Source organism: Lepidochelys olivacea, assembly GCF_965140295.1.
Source record: "Lepidochelys olivacea isolate rLepOli2 genome assembly, chromosome: 8".
Classification (NCBI taxonomy): domain Eukaryota; kingdom Metazoa; phylum Chordata; order Testudines; family Cheloniidae; genus Lepidochelys; species Lepidochelys olivacea.
In genome coordinates, this window is record NC_140418.1 from 45,286,771 (window position 1) to 45,295,648 (window position 8,878).

Sequence of the window (8,878 nt, forward strand, 5' to 3'; positions counted from 1 at the left end):
CATACTGGGCAAACAGAGAAAGAATGGGTCAGGAACTGCTAGCCTCTCCTGATTTATTGATTGCATCGCTACAGATTCTATAAATGGGCCCATGGATCCCCAACCTCCCAGAATTTTATGTTGGGTAATTAACGTTTGTAATGTGCTTTCAGAGCCTGAGATGAATGTGGCTGTGCAGGTGTAAAATATTAATGTCCCACATAGTTTGTAAAACATAAAATAAGGTAGAATTAAAATAATATAGCGCCCGAGCTGAAAGCAGCCCGTCACATTTCAGTCTACATCAGCAACTGAGTGAAACCCTTTAAACTAATACATTTGGGGCCCAATCCTTAAGTGTGTAACTGCTCATGTGAGTAGTCCCATTGAAGTCAATGGGGCGACTCATGCAAGTAAAATTATGCAGGTACTTAAGTGTTTGTGGGATTGGGCCCTTAGACTTGGAACAAAGAGAGACTGGTATTAAGTAACACTAGAGGGTGCCAGTGTTACACCCGAACTCCCCAGGTTGGATCAACAGACATCTTCATGTCTCCGAGAGTCGTGCTGCAGCATACAAGCTGACCGTACACAAAGCTATAGGAAGCAATCCCTCCCCCACGTTGATCCCTTTGGTTTTGTCACAGGCATGGAGTTCAAATTGAAATTTTAGTCGTGTAGTTTCTTGTGTATTAAATTCTTTGTCCAAGTGCCTGGAGTGAGCAGAATGATTTGTTCCTATAACAAATCAGAATTAATCAATCAGATGCATACAAATCAATGAGTTTGCGCAGTGCATCCTCCGTCTGGTCAGCTCATTCCTGTCATAGAAAAGCCAAGGAAAGGGTAAAGTGAAAAAAAAAAATACACCCCTGAGCCTGGCCCTACATTTTTTATCCAAGCAAAACTCCCAGTACTTGTGGCTGCGAGGAGACTGCAGATTTGCGTCCCCTGTGGTTAAGATCAAAGATGGGTCTCAGATTTGGAGTGCAGATCTCAAATGATAATGTATAATACTGATGTTTTGCCTGTCTTATTGGTATGCTACTGTATTAACAATGAGTTTGAGTCACTTGTTCTGCAATGGCCAAGTCAATTATTATAAATTATAGATCTATCTGAACTTTTTATTGGACCGTCAAGATGTGCACATGCCATATGGGCATGTTCCAAACCCCACTTGAACTCAATGGGAGTACTCAACTCACACACTTGTAGTCAAGCATATGTTTAAGTCCTTTGCAGGTCTGAGGCCAGAGTGCTCAGGTCCCTGCTGGCTCACACCCTAAGAGCTTGATACTCCTGCCAATGAAATCAGAGACAAAACTCTCCTTGACTTCTGTGGTCCAAGGTCAAGACTCTGTGATCTTCTCGCTGGAGTCCTTGTCTAGCTTCACCCCACTGCCCGTTAACCTCATTCTCTGCCTCCCGTCTAAAACTAGTACCCAATCCCACAGGCACTGAGGCAATTAGGTAACTTTCCTCCCCTGCATAGTTCCATCCCCACAACGACCGCAGCCCAGGAGGCTCCCAATTGCAGTATAAAGTGGCTCCTCCTGGTGATAAAACACAAGGGAGGATGGCAACAATGTAGTGAGATAGTGCACGGGCCTTGTTCTGCCCTGAGCATGGGGTGAATTCTCCCTCATACGAACATACTCATGGCAATAAAGCTCTTTGCTGCTCATGATTCATTATTTACTATTCACCACATGTATTTGTTATGCTCCCTTCTACAAAAGTTTCAGTGATCCAGTCAGGGAGCAGAACCACCATGCGACCGAGGTGATGACTCGCAGGCCACAAGTAACAAATAGCAAATGAGGAATAGTTTGCAAGCCCCTCAGAGGTTAAAAATTGTTCAGCCAAGCCATTTGGCAAATGCAGGGTCACAGATACATCCATTGAGTCCCAAATGACCTGTGAATAGGAGAAAGGGCTAAATTCATCACATAATTTCTTTACAATGCATAGTCTGACCAGCTCCAATAACGAGGAATGTTTCAAAGGATTTAAAAATTATTATTTAAAATTCTGATGAAAACAGCTTTTTGTTTGGATTTATTTGGATTTAAACAGTCCTCTACAATGTCTGAAATTTGCAACATTTCATCAGTGTGTGGGAAACCTCCCCAACTGAAATATCCTACAGAATTTAGTAAGGATGAAACCAATGGGGATAGATAGGAATGGAACCGACATCCATAGAAAGAGCTCTAAAAACCTTTATGACCAGCACCTCAGTGGGTGTAAAGTGATGTAGTGCCATTGAAGATTATGGAGCTATGCCATTTACACTAGCTGAGGATCTGGCCCATATAATTTAATAGAAACTATCTGATAGTTGCCAATTCATTATTTTAGCATGAGTTTCATGATACTTGATAATTTTCTTAAAGCCCTAGCTGCTGGAGTCAGGTGATCATGTGAGTAGTCCAGCTTTCTTTCTTTTTTTTAAAATAAGTTTCTAGCTCTCAGGATTGTGGAGAAAAGCTTGAAAATATGATCCCTAAAAGCTGAAAAACAGAAGGAAAATAAAAATTAATTCTTTTTAAAAATCTAATAATTTTCAGCCAATCTCATGATTTTTGGATGTTGGGGTTGGCATGCTGCTTCTTTTTTAACCATCTTATGGAATGCCATACCAGGAATAATAAATCACTATTCTATAGGCTACTTAAAAAAAACCCTATCACAAGGTTATCATTTGAAATTACAGTCTATAGAACCTGCCCATCAGAGATGAAAGTGAAATTGAATAGGAATCAACATGAAACTGTCTTGACTGAAAGACTTATCAAAAGCAAACAAATAGCACAAATAGCTAAAAATAAATTTGAACTTTTAACATGTTTTGCACTGTAGTAATCCATAGCTGCAGTAATATTACAAGGACAGACTTTTTTTTTTTTTACATTATTATTTTTAACCTACAATGTCCTTTTAAAAGATTAACTAAATGCTTTTAAAATTACAATAGTTGAAAGATCCCAAACCATGGCTCATTGTCTTCAGTGAGGTTTGGATCAGAATCAAATGTATAGTCTTAAAAATTACAATTCAAGGAGGACATCCTGCAGTCTTTACTCCCACACTGAAGAGATTTGCATGAGTGATAGTCAGACGATTGGGGGCCACATTTTAAAAGCAAACGCTCCTAAGAGCAGACGTCAAACTTCTGTGTGTTCCCTGCCCTCACAAACAGCAGCGTCCGGTACTCCAGCTCTCTGCAGGCAGCCCACCATGCCCTGGGATACAGCTGTTCAAGCAAGGGGCAATGGGAAAGAGGGCGAACAAGAGCGAGGAGGCGGTGCCTGGGAGGAGAGAGGCACAGGGAGCGAAGGACCAGGAAATGAAACTGAAAGCAAAAGAGACTCACACTCACACCCACTGCTCCGCCGGATGATGAAACCAGCAAGCACCAGTTGTATTTGCATGTGCCAAGGCGCTGCTGCTTTCTAGATCGCAGCTGCAGACTCCGCTGGGTGCAGCATCACCAGAGCAGCAGGAAAACAAGGCTCCCCCGCGCTGGCCCTGATTACAGGATAGCGCTGGGACCAGGCGGGAGCCTGGGCCACAGTGGGGAAATGGGTAATCAGCGGTTATCAGGCCTTTTAGCAAGAATGGAGCTGCTCCCTCCACAGCTGGAGACAAGGGCCTGCAGGTCCTGGTTACACCAGAAACAAGAGCTGGCACTGCCAGTGGTTTTCAAACACAGCTCCCTGCTGGCCCCCTCCCCAGCTGAACTCCACTTGGGTGAAATGGCCTGTTTAGTCCCCGCTGAGCTGTGAGGCCCGCTGGCCTCGTGCTGTGCTGAGGTTTGTGTGTGTGTGGAAGGGGAGCTGAATGAAGAAAGTTTTCAGGCACTGCACCAAACCCAGGTGCTCTTGGCAGGAAGAGCTTGTTGTTTCCCCAGTACCCCAGCCTCTCTGCTCCAGTGGGGCTGTGGGTGGAAACACTTGGGCCTGGGGAAGGAGAGAGTATGCTCACATTTTTGCAAATACTCCCAGTGCAGGGGGAAGTGTAGTCTAGCAGACAGAGCACTGGCCTGGGACAGAGGAGACCTTGGTTCTATTTCTGGCTCTGCCACTGGCTTGCTGGCCCGAGTCACTTCCCTGCTCTGTGCCTCAGTTTCCCCATCTGTAAAATTGGGAGAATGATGCTGACCTCCTTTGTAAAGCACTTTCAACTCCACTGACGAAACAGTGCTCAATGAGGGCTCGGCCTTATTAGCGTAATTAAATCTGGTTCTATCCAGAAAACTCCCAAGCAGATCCAGCTATGAGCCAGAAGCCAAGGAGAGGCACAATGCCTGGGACTTCAATGCCCAGAGCTGCTTACATCTGCTGCAGAAAGGGTCAGCACGCACTCCATCCCATTGCATGGTAGCAGGAGCATTGAGAGGGGCTCGGCTGGGGTCCTGGACAGCTCCCAACCTGACTGGTCAGGCTTCCTTGGCTACTGGTGGGAATGTCCCCTGCATCCTGGAGAGCTAGAAACTTAAGTTTTTTATTAAAAAAACATGAAAGCTAAGATTCTCATGTAATCACAGGATTCCAGGAGCTGGGGTTTAAGAGAAACACCAAATGTCATGAGACTTGCCATAAACAACACTGCAAAAAGCTCTTTCCCCCCTCACTACACATCTGCATGGAGAGCTAGAAAGTTCTTCCTGTATTTGTAGAGGTTATTAATCTGATTTTTTGTTTTGTTGCTTTTTAGACTCCAAAATCCCAGTGGATCGAAGTTGCAGCCACAGGTGTGTATTTGTTTATTATAACTGATTTTTTTTCAAGTTTCTATTTCACTGTTTCATTGAAACATCCCTCTCCCTGGAAAGAAATACAATGGTGGGAAATTTCAAGAAAAATAAATTGAAGAAAATGTGTGTGGGAAATAAATGACATTTTTCACCGGCTCTTCCTCATGTTACCACATAAGTGGTAAGTGCCCATAGACTCAGTCTCCTTGCTTCCTGTCACCCATCTGGCACAGGTAAGACACAGCTTTAGATGGTGGGATGCTCTGTGCTGAGTGCAGCGTGTAAGTATCCTGAACTGCTGCCCTGGGTTTTCCTCTCCAGGGCAGTGCAGGGCCTGATCTAAAGCCCACTGATGTCAATGGGAGTCTTTCCATTGACAGCGGTGGAATGATGGTCCAGGGGCAGGTCTTTAATGGTGAACTCCAGGACTAGAATCCCAACAGCAAGCAATGCCAATCCTCAGAGGAGAGAAACAACAGACAATAAAGCTGTGTGCCTTTATAAGCCTTTTAAATATTGATGCAAATGAAGATGCAAATGAAGTAGTTTCCTTGGATTGGGGGTTTGCGCTCCTCTGCTTTACATTCCCTGGTCCTTCAAATATGCATTCATCCCCACCCTTTCCAGCGCTCCTCCTCATCTTCTGCTCTCTCTAGCTCTCCCTGTCACTTTTCTCTCTCTAGACCAGGGATTTTTGAACATCAGGGCAAGGCTTGTACAGGGCCCTACACATTGGGGCCCCAATCCCGACACAGCCCTCTGGATGTTACTGTAATATCCATATTCACTGCTGCTACTACATTTTCACAGTGTGAACCCCACCTTCACAGAGAGATGCTAAGATTCTCATTCCCACTGAGGCCATTTTACACCCCTGTGGAAGGCTCCTTTACCACTACCAGAGCAAGAAAAGGCCCATCATGTTACTGAGACTCAAACCCAGAGCATCTTGTGGTCCTCTCCCATTGCTTCCCTCCCATTCTCAGGCTCTTCATTTCATCTTTCCCCTTCATCAGTTCTGTTCCTCTCATGTGGAAACAAGAAGAGCCATTGCTGAACCAGCAGTCTGTGTGCCACAGAGCAAAACGGGGGGGCCTCTGCCCTAGATCTTCCTCCCTCTCTGCATCTCTCTTCATTCCACCCCATTTCTAGTTCTCCCTCTTTCCTTTGAGATTTCTCCACTCTCTTTGTTTCTTCCTATGCCCAAGACACATAAAATCATCCTCTTCCAAGAGGGTTTGAAGGACTCATATCTTCATGGGTTTCTGTTTGCTTCTTCCACTCCAGATTACGTCCCCAAGGAGAAACGCATCAATATCTCTTGGAATCGGGGCACCATGAACGTCAGTAACCTCTCCATCCCGATCTACTGTGATGGCTTCTACCTGGTCTCCCTGAAGGGAGCTATCAAGGTAATGGGCCAGAAGAATGTCTCACTGAGCCTTAAGGTGTACAAGCGGTCCCAGGAGTCCATCTTGCGTGTGAAGGTCACAGAGGAGGTAGTAGATTCGGTGACAGTGTCCGAGATGCGGTATAAGGATGAAGTCTACTTGGAGGCCTACATAGATGCCAACTACAAAGATTTGACACTGGGCCTCTTCTTACTGACTCCTCGCTCATACTGCGTAGACGACATGGATAAAATGTAAAGTAATGCCCCTGCGATCAAATAAAACTGGGAATTGGAACCCAGCACCTAAACTCATGGGAGGGTTATGTCCAATAGGCTGTACATGTGCAAAAAAACCTACCCTGGCCTCACCTCTCAGGGGCTTGTGGTATGTCTGAGTGAGAGAGTTCTCATGGCTAGTGCAAACAAGCCAATGTGCAAATGGTCTTTATACAGCACATGTCCTGTTCCTCTCTTTGGGGCTCACCACAGCTTATTTGTTAGCTGAAATGGGAGAAATGTACAGTGCCCTCAAGAAGAATGAAGAGGACCCCACTGAAAATTACCAATGCTTGCCTCAGAGTCAGAGGAATCCTGGATTCTCTATTTATTTGATAATATTTGTATATAATTGAAATTCTGTGTACATTTGCTGAAAACAGTCACTTCAATCAAGAAGGGACCTGGTTTGTCTTGAAGCCACCTGGGCAAGTTGAAGACTCCAGGGACCCAGCACGCAATCTTTGCCTCGTTGTGAAGGAAAAGATGAAGAGATGGCAGGCAACGCATCCCCTGCGGTGATCCAGATAAATGTGCTCTGAAAGACTCAGGAAATGAAAAAATACGAGTGTTTGGAAGTGAGAGAAGAAGGCTGGAATGGACCAGTGAGAGACCGTTAGGAATGGCTTTTAAAAAAGAAAGAGAGAAATTAAAATGCTGGCAGTGTTTGTGCAAGGTGTTGGAATGGGGGCAGGGCAGGGGTGGAGTCGGGGCGGGGCTGGGGGGGTGGTCGCACGTGCTCCCAAGTTGGCGCCTGTGCTCCTGCAGATTTCCTAAGGTGTCAAGCAGGGCAGGGCATTCTTGTGGAGTCTAGTCAAATATTTCCAGCTATGGAATGAACACATGCTATTGCCTTAGTTGCAAGCCAGGAGAACTTTGAAGTCCTGGCAAGTGGAGCGCCTTCTCCCCCATCTTTCATCTTAATTAAAAAAAAAAAAAAAAACAGCCCCAGGAAATTCAATTTAAGCAACAACTGTTAAGAGAATGTTAAGACTCTATGGCTAATCACTGATATATCAGGGAATGCCACAGTTAGTGTTGCATGCATAACCTGAACCCAGCTCTCTTGCATGTATACCTATAACAATAAAGTCTTTAAACATCTGATCTCATACTATTTCTCAAATAATACTGCATATCATACACATTTTCTTCAACTTTAGATACACATTTGTAACATCTTCTAGTGCTTTGTGTACGCCAGACAAAAGAGTTCGTGTAATTCATTTGCATGAAAAGTATATACTAGATGGAACTTACCCAATGTAAATATAGCAATATGGAGCAAAAGTAAAAATGAACTAGGGTGTGTGTGTGTGTGTGTGTATATCTATATATGCTAATTAAATTTGCAGCTAAGTTAATTTCATCCCCTGAATGGAAGTTTGGGTTGCTGGTTGAAAAGATAGTATATAGATGCTGACAAAACTACTAAAATACATTCTGTAGGAAGAAAGGACTACACCTTGTAAAACCCCTACGTCAATAAAGATAGAGGCTGGGTTTTCAAAGCTGCCTAATGGAGCTGGACCAGATTTCCCAATAAGTGTACTGGGAACAGGGCCTCCAAATCATTAAATGGCATTGAAAAGCTTGGCTACATTTTAGGGGACTTGGAATGACAAATAAGTAGTGTAAATATAAAAAAAATGATGCAAATATTAGGAGTAGGTAACATGTAACTAGGTTTGTAGAAAAAAACCATAGGATATATTGCATCACCTGAGAAATAGTATGTGAACTTTTAATTAGAGGAGGCATTGTAATACAGGTGGGTTAGGGTGTAGAGTTATGGTTGCTTATACAACTGACTGGAGTGCTTAGCTGTGCAACCCTAACATCTGCCTACCATTGCTTTTGTATGGGATGTGTTGTATATACTGCACACAGGCACTGCAGTGAATGTAGAACTGACTCAGCCTCAGTCAATCCTCACCTCCACTGACCATCTCCTGCAAACCTTCCTCCCTCCAGGTGAGGCTTTCTGTCCCTCTTCCCATCATGAAAGGCCATATGGCTCTATGAACTGCTAAAGCTCCCAGCCACTACAGGGTGCTAACCAAATCCAAATCCTCAGGGCAGGTTCATGGGTAGAAGAGTCAGTTTATTCAGCTTGGGTTTACAATGCAGTTCTCACCACCTTTGTCCTACCAGTGACACTGACTAGTAAGCACTAGGCCAGTACATACACTAGCAAAGCAGGAGGACCTTTCTCCTGCACAAGTCTCTGGCAGGTTCAGCTGCTCTAACCTCTGCCAGCCAGCTAGCTAGACAGTCATTCAGTCCCCAGGGAGACCTTTCATTTGTTACCTGAGCGGGGAGACCTTCATGCCCCGTTGAGCTGTGAGGAGTCTCCTACTCTCAGAACCCCCTTCAGTCCTCCTGCTGTTCAGACAAGTGCCCCAGTGGAACCCCCAGGGAGGCTGCTGCACTCCTCATCTCTCAGGATTTATAGCAGAGGCTGCTGA

The 8,878-nt window shown here is 44.7% G+C and overlaps 1 long non-coding RNA gene across 2 annotated transcripts; it reads left to right on the forward strand.

Annotated features, from left to right (window-relative positions):
- Positions 1-3,325: 3,325 nt before the first annotated feature.
- LOC311524816 lies at positions 3,326-7,081 on the forward strand. Of its 2 annotated transcripts, none has more exons than XR_014712623.1 (3): positions 3,326-3,570; positions 4,702-4,738; positions 6,029-7,081. It is a non-coding gene; the product is annotated as an uncharacterized lncRNA (long non-coding RNA). The 2 variants fall into 2 exon arrangements; XR_014712624.1 differs by lacking the exon at positions 3,326-3,570 and adding an exon at positions 3,695-3,797.
- Positions 7,082-8,878: the final 1,797 nt, after the last annotated feature.